The following is a 12,137-nucleotide window of genomic DNA, read 5'->3' on the forward strand; positions in this document are numbered from 1 at the left end:
GTTTTAGTACTCACATACACCACTGTAGACGATCATCAACCACTGAGACGTAAACTACCTCATGAGTCCTCAAGCACAATACATATTTCAAAATTTACCTTTTATCATCGACAACAAATCTTACACCTTCTCCGCGCATAAAATTATATAACCCATTTCGACAATAGAGTTCATAGATACAATTTTTTTTTGAGGGGTAGTTCATAGATACATTGGCTACTCTTTTTGTGTTACCACACTAACATTTTGTTCCCGAAAACATCATCCCTGCTCCCATGTTGCTTCATATTATTTCTGGAACCTTTCACAGGAAACGGCGCAACATCTTTTCGGGCTGTTGTGGCATCGCCATCTTTTGGAGCTCGGTGCTTCAGTTGGATATTATCTTAATGAGGTCGTCCCCCAAGCTGCTGTTTCACTCAGGGTCTTGTGGCAGGAGGCCATGGAGAGGGTTCAGGCCTCAAGAAAAGTAGTCTCAACTACCTTCTGCCACTAATCGTTTGGGGCATATGTCGGGAGAGGAACGGAAGGGTTTTAGTACTCACATACACCACTGTAGACGATCATCAACCACTGTAGACGTACAACTACCTCATGAGTCCTCAAGCTTCAACATTACGTAAATTTCAACCACCTTGCCATCTTGAGTGCTACTCGATCATCCATTCTCCTGCAATATATATTTAAGGAAACTTGGTATATGTATGCAAAACACAATGCATCAAAATAGACAGGTGCTAAAAACAATGCACCTCACATGCTATTCCATGATCGTTTTGCCTACAATATAAATCCAATGAAAATAAAGTATCTAGAATGGAAATACAATGTGCATTAATCATATTACATGAATCCTATGTTTTTAAGGCGTCGCCTAAGTGTCGCCTAGTCGTTGCCTAAGCGTCAAGGCGCCCCAGGATGGCAAGGCGTCTACCCCGCCTTAGACAGACATGAAGTGTACGGCTGTGGCTGCCCTAGTTCTGGCTGCTCCTGGGGCTTGGAGATGACGGCCCCGCTGTCTCCCGGCACCATGAAGAGGAGGGAGGACTGGGGGCTCCTGGGGCTTGCTGCTGTGAGGGAGAAGGGTGGGGCCATGAAGAGGAGGGAGGGAGGACCAGAAGGGTATGGCTTCGTGGCGGCTGTGGTGGGAAAGAAGGGAAGGAGATAGTGGAATTAGGTCACGGGGGTGTATATGGCCACTAGATGGGTTTTGGGCAACTGGGAGGTGCATAAGTAGTGGCCCATCTCTCAGCCATTGCTCTTTTTCTAGTATCAATATGTGCAGACCTATTGATGACTCTTTTCCTGCAATGTTTAAGGCGTCGCCTTGCCTCGCCTTACCGCCTCGCCTTGGCGCTTAGGCGTCAGAGCGGCCCTCCTCCGCCTTATGACGCTTTACCGCCTTAAAAACATAGCATGAATCATACATAGATGCTGGCAAAATATATACTCTGATAAGAACTGATGAAGTATATATGTGGAATGGTCTCCCCCATATAATTGATTAATGGACGTCTCTACAGACCTTCTGTGTTGTAGTGAGATAATGTAAGGATACATTTTATTATAGCAGTGTTGATAAAGAGTAGAGAACAACAATGTAACAGAGAAAAAGGAGATGGTCTATAATCTGAAAGATACAAATCCATCATGTTGTTACATTGTGAGCTTTCAGAATTGTGTATTTCACTTGTATTTCTGAGATAAATATGTCAAATAATGCAAGTTAACTAAAAAGTAATGTACGTAATTTAGGGAGACATGTCAAGATTGGCTTCTTAATGGTGTTCATTTCCTGGACATATTTAGGAGGTCTTATATTCAACAGTGTAGTTTCAAAAAAATCTCATAAGCACAATTCTTGATTATAAAATAGCCTCCGAATTCGGATTAAGTTGATTTGGTTGCCTTTAGAAAAGCTTGGACTGTAGGTATGTTTTTTTAGCAAAGTAGCAGACCTCAAAATAGTAGGACATGACCACATAATAAGGAAGCTATCTAGCCAAGGTGACAGTGTTACCTATTGACATGGCCAAGCAGGACATGACATATATAGATTACTGAAGTACTAAGAACGCATACAAAGAATATGTATAAAAACACATATTTTTACCTGTAGAGAGAAGATAGACCTGTGAGATGGATTTTAATTAGAAATAATATCTTCCGTAGATTTGAAAAAGTGTTTTGTATCTCTTTCAGTTCGTATTAAGTTTATTTGGTTGCCTTTAGAAAATCTTGGACTGTAGGTACCTTTTTTTAGCAAAATAGCATACCTCCAAATAGTAGCTGTCATGTAAGTAATATTGGGTAGATTATAAACTCAGGTGCTAATATCATCCGAGCATAATGTATGTTCAAATTTCGAAACTATTTTATGGCCTAGGCATGCATGGTCAAATCATGTAAAGAGGAGCCTCACTCGACTAAACCACATAATAAGGAAGCTATCTAGCCAAGGTGATAGCGTTACCTATTGAAATGGCCAAGCAGGACATGACATATATAGATTACTGAAGTACTAAGAACACATACAGAGAATACGTATAAAAACACATATATTTACCTGTAGAGAGAAGATAGACCTGTGAGATGGATTTTAGTTAGAAATAATTTCTTCTGTAGATTAGGAAAAGTGTTTTTATCTCTTTCAATTTATTCATATATTAGAAACATCTTATTGGGTGCCAGCATCAACTTTCAGCAGTTCATAAACTGAACCAAAAACTTCAGATATTTACAATGAATAGAATTATAATTAGCAAGAAACATCTTTCATAGTCTGCCTTCCAACAAAAATAATAATGATATACGCTTATTTGACTGTGCAGAGCAACCAATAATAAACAATGAATAAAAAGTGAGACTTGATTGATACCTCAAGGTTGATTCATGAAACGTTATATTCAACCTTTAAAAAGCAATGTGCATCCTTTTATGTTCGACCTACAAAAATGATATTATACAGAAGCTTCAGAGCAGATTGAACTCACCACCAGTTCAATTTTCTAAATTTGGTCGTCAGAACTATACAAAAAGGTGAAAAAATGCAAAGTGTCGTTTCAATCCAAGATAACCATCTGAAGCTGAAGAAAAATGCTAATCACAACATAGTCCTACAGTGAAATGCCTTTGTAAAAATAGCTTGGTATTACGATGGCTCGTCTTATTTAGTGTGCTTGTTCGCCTTGCCATACAGTGTTCGTTGATTCAGCTAGTTGATGAATGACTTCTCCATAATAGGAAATTTATTGTAAAATGCTTCATGCATGTAAAAAGTAATGCTTGATGTAGTTTTTCATTCTGTGAAGTGTGTGCACAGTCCACGACCATAACTGAAAATATAATAAAATCCTAAAATATTCTAGTTAGCTCATAAAATGATTAATCTATACGGACTGGAAACTAAATCATGTTGAATGCTAAGTAATCTATATGAAATTATCTGTAGGTAAGCACAAAATATCTATGCTTGTTTTCTCTACCAGATCAGATGTCAAAAAAATTGTTCAGTATGTAAAATATAGCAGAATGGATACCCTAAAGTAATTTTCATCAACCAACATATATATCAACTGCCCATGAATCATGATTGCCCAGTGCGTACTATATATGTGATAAGAACAAATATTTTGTCGTAATAAAAATTGATGGAAGACTTCAAGATTAGTCCAGCCCAGATTACTTCCATATGCACTGCACTTGCCACAAATCTGGTTTACAAAATTGCAAAAACAGCACTAACATTTTGGACAGGGTACTATTACAGATATATTATATGGATAATATATATTATGTAGTGCAGGAAACTCAGGATAGATATGAAACAGTTTACTTGCATATGCACTGCAATTCCCTGCTGAGTGGACACAGAGGCGACCGTTGCCCAAAAACAAAACAGTTTTAAGAAGTTGAATGGCTGGGCCACCTGCCTGACATATTACCTGAAACATGGATGAGTCAAGATTTGAGCTGCGCAGAAGAAAGGGAAGCTTTGCATAGGTTAGTTGTACTGGAGGGAGTACCTGATTTCATCCTCCTAGGAGTCTAGCTGATGTTAGTTGCTGGGCACATGCATGAGCATCTCATTGCTTCGGGCCACACTACACTACAGGATGGCGACGAAGAAGAACGCGACTATCGGCTCTGGTGCACCACCTCCTACTGGAGCTCCTCCACCAGACGTTGCTCGTCGTTCGCGTCATGCCGCCAGCCATGCGTGCCACTCGAGGAAGGGCGCGTTGCAGGACTGCAGCCGCTCCGCCGCACTTGGGCACCGACAACTGCACGGCTCCGTCGTTCCCGCCGCCCTCTCGGTGAGAGGCTCGAGGTGGTGAGGCAGAGGGCGCTCGGTCTTTCAGCGGGCGGCCAAGCTAGGGTTTGCGGTTGCCGGATCGCCGACGGCGAGATTGGGCGAGATGAGGATTTGGGGCGTCCGAGGATTAGATAGGTTTTTGTTTTGTTTTAACTGAAAAGGAGACGGTTGGGGTATATTTTCTCCAAAGAGATAAAGATTAGCCTTTTACAAAAAAGATAAAGATTGCTATGTGCATCCATAATAAGATTGAGTCTTAAGTAGATTTTTATTTACAACCAAAACAAACGATTGTGGGCCATGGAGCGTTTTTTTACAACTGAGCAAACTTTTAACTGAGAATTAGATAGATCGATCTACACCGTAATAATCTGGCCCCACCAGATTAACGGCTCATAAATTCTAATTAACGTATGAATTTGTAGGGAGACTGTAATTTACAACTGAGCAAACTTTTAACTGAGAATTAGATAGATCGATCTACACCGTAATAATCTGGCCCCACCAGATTAACGGCTCATAAATTCTAATTAACGTGTGAATTTTTACGGAGTCTGTAATTAGTAGAGGTATAGATAGATAGATTATTCAACTCTCATTTAAGATTTTTTGCAGGAAAATTTCTCTCAAAATGGGAAGGTCCCTACGTTATCGAGGAGGTCTATCGTTCTGGTGCTATAAAAATCAACAACTTCGAAGGCACAAGTCCAAGGATGGTTAACAGTCAAAGAATTAAACACTATATTTCAGGTAATCCTATCAATGTTGAAACTAATATTATTGAAACTGTAACCGCTAAGGAATACATAAGAGACACTTTCCAGAACGTTCCAGACTCTGAAAAGGTATAGGTATGTGGTACGGTAAGTAAACCGACTCCAAAACAACTCTAGTGGCAATTTTTATCAGTTTTGGATTATTTAAGAATTTTAGGAAGAAAGAAGTAGTCCGAAAGGGACATGAGGCTTCCACGAGAGTGGAGGGCCCCCCCTGTAGGGCGCCCCCCCTGTCTCGTGGGCACCTTGTGTGCCCCCCGGACTCCGTTTTCTTGTATGTTATGTATTTTGGTCGGTAAAAATTCATTATATATACTCCCGAAGGTTTTGACCACCGTATCACGCAAATATCCTCTGTTTTCGTTTCGAGCTGTTCCTGTTGCAGATTTGGAACAAGATGTCGTCCCAAGATTTGGAGGGGGAGAGCTACATGGCTGATTATATCACAAACCCAAAAGTATATGGGGATGTGGAACATTATGGCTGGACCACGGAGGAAGAAGAAGACTATGATCCAAATAGAAAGGAGGAGACATGCTCCGATGAAGAGGAAGATCCACTACCTCAACCTGGTGATATGCATGTGGAGTTTAAGAAGTCAAGCCTTCCTAAGGTCCAATCTATCCCACCACATTTTTTGCAGGACAGCAAGGCAGCACTATGCAAAAAGATAATGAAACTTGAGCTCGAGAATGAAGATCTGGGGGAGGAAAATTTCAGTCTCAGACGCAAGCTAGAGAAGAAAAATGCAACAACTCCATCATCACCACCTCCATCACCTCTGAGGACATAATCACATGGGTATGGGCACTCCTCTTGGCAACTGCCAAGCTTGGGGGAGGTTCCCCGGTATCGTATCACCATCACACTCCTATCTTTACCACTTTATTCAGTTTGATCCTTTTAGTAGTATCTTGATCTAGTAGTTTGAAGTTTTAATTTCAAGTAGTTTTGAGTTTTGCATTGTGATCTATTTATGTAATCGAGTCTGTGTGCTATCTATAATAAAGATTAGTGTTGAGTCAAGGGCTTTGCTATGTTGCTATGATCTTGAGAAAATAGAAAGAATAAAAGAGTTCATATTGATCTTATGGATAGTGATAACTTCACACATCGAAAGTATGAGGCATAAAAATTGTTGACAATTGATGAATGTAGCCTTGGTCATCGTTGCAATTAATAGGAAGTGATAAGGAAAGAGGGGTTCACATATAGATATATTATCTTGGACATCTTTTATGATTGCGAAGCACCCATTAAGTATGACATGCTAAAAGAGTTGATGTTGGACAAGGAAGACAACGTAATGGTTTATGTTTTCTGACATCTCAGTTAAAGTATATTGTCATTGACCTTCCAAACATGTTGAGCTTGCCTTTCCCCCTCATGCTAGCCAAATTCCTTGCACCAAGTAGAAATACTACTTGTGCTTCCAAATATCCTTAAACCCAGTTTTGCCATGAGAGTCCACTATACCTACCTATGGATTGAGTAAGATCCTTCAAGTAAGTTGTCATCGGTGCAAGTAATAAAAATTGCTCTCTAAATATGTATGACTTATTAGTGCAGAGAAAATAAGCTTTGTACGAACTTGTTGTGGAAGTAATAAAAGCGACGGACTGCATAATAATGGTCCACATACAAGGGGCAATATAAAGTGACGTTCTTCTGCATTAAGATTTTATGCATCAACACTAAACACGCATGACAACCTCTGCTTCCCTCTGCGAAGGGCCTATCTTTTACTTTATGTTTTTACTTTATGCTTGAGTCAAGGTGATCCACACCTTTCCCTTTTTCATTTTATCCTTTGGCAAGCTCCTTGTGTTTGAAAGATCCTGATATATATATTCAATCGGATGTAAGTTAGCATGGGCTATTATTGTTGACATCACCTAAAGGTGAATACGTTGGGAGGCAACACAATAAGCCCCTATCTTTCTCAGTGTCCGGCTGAAACTCTATAACCACAAGTACTGCATGAGTGTTAGCAATTGTAGGAGACTACGAGATAGTTGAGTATGTGAGCTTGCTGAAAAGCTCTATTGTTGACTCTTTCTGATGTTACGATAAATTGCAATTGCTTCAGTGACTGAGATTATAGTTTGTTGGTTCCCAATGAAGTTTTTGAACCATACTTGACATTGTGAATTGCTTGTTACTTGAGCATAGGAAATCATATGACAAAATCTATATATGTTGCTGTTATTAGAATGATCATGATGCCCTCATGTCCGTATTTTATTTTTATCGACACCTCTATCTCTAAACATGTGGACATATTTTTCGATTTTGATTTTTGCTTGAGGACAAGCGAGGTCTAAGCTTGGGGGAGTTGATACGTCCATTTTGCATCATACTTTTATATCAATATTTATTGCATTATGGGCTGTTATTACACATTATATATCAATACTTATGGCTATTCTCTCTTATTTTACAAGGTTTGCCATGAAGAGGGGGAATGCCGGCAGCTGGAATTCTGGCTGGAAAAGGAGCAAACATTGGAAACCTATTCTGCACTACTCCAAAAGTCCTGAAACTCCACGAAACAAGTTTTTGGATTTAATAAGAATTTCTGAGCGAAAGAAATAGGCCAGGGGGGCCACACCCTGTCCAGGAGATAGGGGGCGCGCCCCCCTTATAGGGCGCGCCCCCTATCTCCTGGGCCCCGTGGTGGGCCTCCGGCGTCTATCTTCTGCTATATCATCACTTCTACCCTGGAAAAAATCGTGGGCAAGCTTACGGGACGAAACTCCGCCGCCACGAGCCGGAACCTTGGCGGAATCAATCTAGGGCTCTGGCGGAGCTGTTCTGCCGGGGACACTTCCCTCCGGGAGGGGGAAATCATCACCAACGTCATCACCAACGATCCTCTCATCGGGAGGGGGTCAATCTCCATCAACATCTTCACCAACACCATCTCCTCTCAAAACCCTAGTTCATTTCTTGTATCCAATCTTGTATCAAAACCACAAATTGGTACCTGCGGGTTGCTAGTAGGGTTGATTACTCCTTATAGTTGATGCTAATTGGTTTACTTGGTGGAAGATCATATGTTCAGATCCTTTATGCATATTATTACTCCTATGATTATGAACATGAATATGCTTTGTGAGTAGTTACGTTTGTTCCTGAGGACATGGGTGAAGTCTTGCTATTAGTAATCATGTGAATTTGGTATTCGTTCGATATTTTGATGAGATGTGTGTTGTCTTTTCCTCTAGTGGTGTTATGTGAACGTCGACTACATGACACTTCACCATTATTTGGGCCTAGAGGAAGGCATGGGGAAGTAATAAGTAGATGATGGGTTGCTAGAGTGACAGAAGCTTAAACCCTAGTTTATGCGTTGCTTCGTTAGGGGCTGATATGGACCCATATGTTTAATGTTGTGGTTAGGTTTACCTTAATACTTCTTTTGTACTTGCGGACGCTTGCAATAGGGGTTAATCACAAGTGGGATGCTTGTCCAACTTAGGGCAGTACCCAAGTACCGGTCCACCCACATATCAAATTATCAAAGTACCAAACGTGAATCATAGGAGCGTGATGAAAACTAGCTTGACGATAATTCCCAATGTGTCCTCGGGAGCTCCTTTCTCATTATTAGAAATTTTCCAGGCTTATCCTTTGCTACATAAAGGATTGGGCCACCTTGCTGCACTTTGTTTACTTTATTTACTTGTTACTCGTTACTATTTATCTTATCACAAAACTATATATCACCTACAATTTCAGTGCTTACAGAGAAAACCTTACTGAAAACCGCTTATCATTTCCTTCTGCTCCTCGTTGGGTTCGACACTCTTACTTATCGAAAGGACTATGATAGATCCACTACACTTGTGGGTCATCAGCGCCCACCGTGGGGCAAGGTGCACCATCTCCCGGAGATCTGCTCTGGACGGGAACCTTGTTCCTTCCTGGCGAGCGAAGCCAGCCCAGCACGCCTGATGGCGTCAGCTTCGACGCGCTGAACGGCGCGGAGATCGCCTGCGCGGCGAGCTGCCTCGCCGACCTTGTTGGCGAGATCCACCTCTCCGACGAGCCGACCTCCGACGCGGGCACCGGCTGCCCCGAGAGCCGCCTCGTCAGCCTCCTCGACCAGCTCCACGTCACCAACGAGCCTGCTGTGGACCTGGAGTCTATTGGCTCCACTGATCCGATGATCGTTGACTCCGACATGGTGTCGTTTGACGCGTTCCCCACCAACATGGTGGTCTACGACGAGCCACCTCCTCGCGAGCACAGCGGCGGGAGCACCGTCACGGAGGTGCTCATCATCCACAGGGGCGAGCACTCGGACGGACGCGCTCGAGATCCACTCAACGCGGCTATGCGAGACCTGTCGGCGCCCATCCCAGAGGGCGCAGATGCTGAGATGCTGGAGACACGTCGCGTCCAGCTTCTTGAGAGTGCTGGCCGACTGGCCAGCGTGCGACGCCTCTCGGACGCTTACCGGCGCAAGACGGATCGGGCCGTTGGCGGCACACCGGCTCCTGAGGGGCCTAGCCGCGTCGGCACGGTCTGGCGGCATGGCGCGACCATCGCCAGCATGTTCGGGGCAGAACACCATGTCTACGCCACGCCTGCTGAGAACATCCGGGCCGCCCAGGCAGTGACGGATGAGCTGGACAAATACGACGGCAATGAGCACCGCCACATGACGGAGCGAGTCAAGCAGCTCCTAGACGCGGCTGCCGCGCAGCACGAAGCCGGCTGCCGCACTGAAGTGCCCGCCAGGCGGAACGACGAACCGCCCCCTTGCCAGGATCATGGGGCGACATCCCGGACGGCCACTGGTGGCACCCGCGGAAGAAGAGGCAACGAGCTGGCCGCCAGCCGCAGCCGGACACGCCTCTCCATCGAGCGAGACGAGGACGGCCGCCCTCAAGCAGTGGAGCGGCGAGGCGATCCGCCTCCTCCTCCTCCTTGCGGAGCGAGGCACCCCACTCCGCCGCTTATCACGCACCCGACACTCGGCGACCGCCCTGGCCGCCGAGAGGGAGTCAGGGAGAACGACGCCCGCCATCGGATCGATCACCTCAACCGATCCCTGGCGCTAGAAGAAGAAGACGCGCTGGGCCTGCCCTGTTTTGGCCCACGAATCCGAGATGAGCCCTTCCCCAAAGGGTTCACCCTCCCGCGAGATACGCCCAAATACACCAGCTCCGTGAAGCCGGAGGACTGGCTGGTCGACTATTCCACGGCCGTCAACATAGCAAATGGCAACAAGCGCGTTGCCGTGAAGTACATCTCGCTCATGTTTCAAGGCACATCCCGGACATGGCTTAACAGCCTGAAGCCCCGCAGCATCAACAGCTGGGTTGATCTCACCGAGGCCTTCGTCCGCAACTTCACCAGCACGTACAAGCAGCCTCTCAAGCCTCGACAGCTCTCCTTGTGTGTCCAAGGGCCCAGCAAATCGACCCGCGACTATCTCACGCGCTGGGCTGAGCTGTGCAACTCTTGCGAAGGTGTGCATGAGGTGCAGGTGATCGAGTACTTCACCGCCGGGTGCCGAGAGGGCACCCTCCTCAAGCATCGACTCCTCTGCGACGAGCCTGCGACGCTCAATGAGCTGCTGATCATCGCCGACAAGCACGCCACGGCCGATTCCTCCATGAAGGCGGAGCTCCTAGTTGATGCGTCCGGCAAGGTGGCATCCCAGACCCCTTGGACTCCGGCTGGTGAGACCAGTCGGTGACAGCATCCAAGCGACAACAAGCGGAAGGCCGCCCAGCCGGCCTCCACCAGCCGGCAGGTGGTGACAGTCGAGGACCAGCAACCGGAAGGGCAGCCAGCGCCCAAGCGTCAGAAGGGCGGCAAGCCCAATTGGTTGCCCGCCTTTTCTTACGAGCAGACCCTCGATGCACCCTGCAAATTATATAGTGGCGCGAAGCCGTCCAACTACACCACTCGGAAGTGTCATTGGCTAACCTGGATTGCTAAGGGAGATGGCCTCCTACCTCCTCCGCCTGTCGGCCCGCCGCCTCCTCCGCCCCAGCAGCCGGCGGCCCGGCCAGTCGGTGCCATACAAGACGAGTACCCTGTGGAGCACGAAGTCTATGTTGTACTCACTAGTGTGGTTGATGATAGACGCAGCAGACGGCTGCAACAGCAAGAAGTACAAGCAATGGCCTCAAATACTCCAGAGTTCATGCATTGGTCTGAGAAGCCTATCAGTTGGAGCAGGTCCGACCACCCGGAGGTGATGCCCTCCCCGGGCTCCTATGCCCTGGTCCTGGATGCTACCTTTGCAATAGAGAGGCGGGTAACTCATTTCTCCAGAGTCCTGATAGATGGCGGCAGCAGCATCAACATCCTGTACTATGACATAATGGAGAAGTTAGGAATCAAGCAGAAGCGGCTCCCCCCCCCAGTCGGACTGTATTCCATGGCATAGTCCCTTGCCTTTCCTGCTCACCAATAGGCAAGACCCAAATCGATGTTCTCTTCGGAGACAAGAATGATTTCCGTCGTGAGCCAGTTTGGTTTGAAGTGGTGGACTTGAGAGCCCCTACCATGCACTTCTTGGCCAACCTGCTCTGGCCAAGTTCATAGCGGTCCCCCACTATGCTTACCTCAAAATGAAGATGCCGAGTACCAAGGGGATCCTGACCATAGTCGGAGACTACAAGAAGTCGACCGCCTGCACTGCTGATAGCAGCCGGCTGGCCGAGTCCCTCGTGATTGTAGCTGAGAAGCGGCTCCTTGACCGGGTGGTGGCGATGGCAGGCAAGAAGCCGGAAATGTCACGCATCCCCAAGGAGTCGGAGGTTGAGGGCTCATTCAAGCCGGCAAAGGAAACAAAGAAGATACCCTTGGACCCGGAGCATCCGGAGAGGCACGCTGTCATAGGTGCAAACCTTGATAGCAAATAGGAAAGCGAGCTCGTCGATTTCCTCTGTGAGAATCGGGACATCTTCGCATGGTCTCCCAAAGACTTGCCGGGTGTTCCGACGGATTTCGCCGAGCACAAGTTACATGTCCGACCTGACGCCAAGCCGGTCAGGCAGCCTTGCGCCTCCTGTCAGAAGAGA

General features: G+C 45.9%; 1 long non-coding RNA gene across 1 annotated transcript; it reads right to left on the reverse strand.

Moving 5' to 3' along the window:
• Window positions 1-366: 366 nt before the first annotated feature.
• On the reverse strand, window positions 367-4,442 carry LOC119302473. The gene is made up of 3 exons (XR_005147613.1): window positions 4,026-4,442; window positions 2,879-3,944; window positions 367-670 (listed from the first exon to the last, which is right to left on the reverse strand). It is a non-coding gene; the product is annotated as an uncharacterized LOC119302473 (long non-coding RNA).
• Window positions 4,443-12,137: the final 7,695 nt, after the last annotated feature.

Source organism: Triticum dicoccoides, chromosome 1B (assembly GCF_002162155.2).
Source record: "Triticum dicoccoides isolate Atlit2015 ecotype Zavitan chromosome 1B, WEW_v2.0, whole genome shotgun sequence".
Classification (NCBI taxonomy): Eukaryota; Viridiplantae; Streptophyta; class Magnoliopsida; order Poales; family Poaceae; genus Triticum; species Triticum dicoccoides.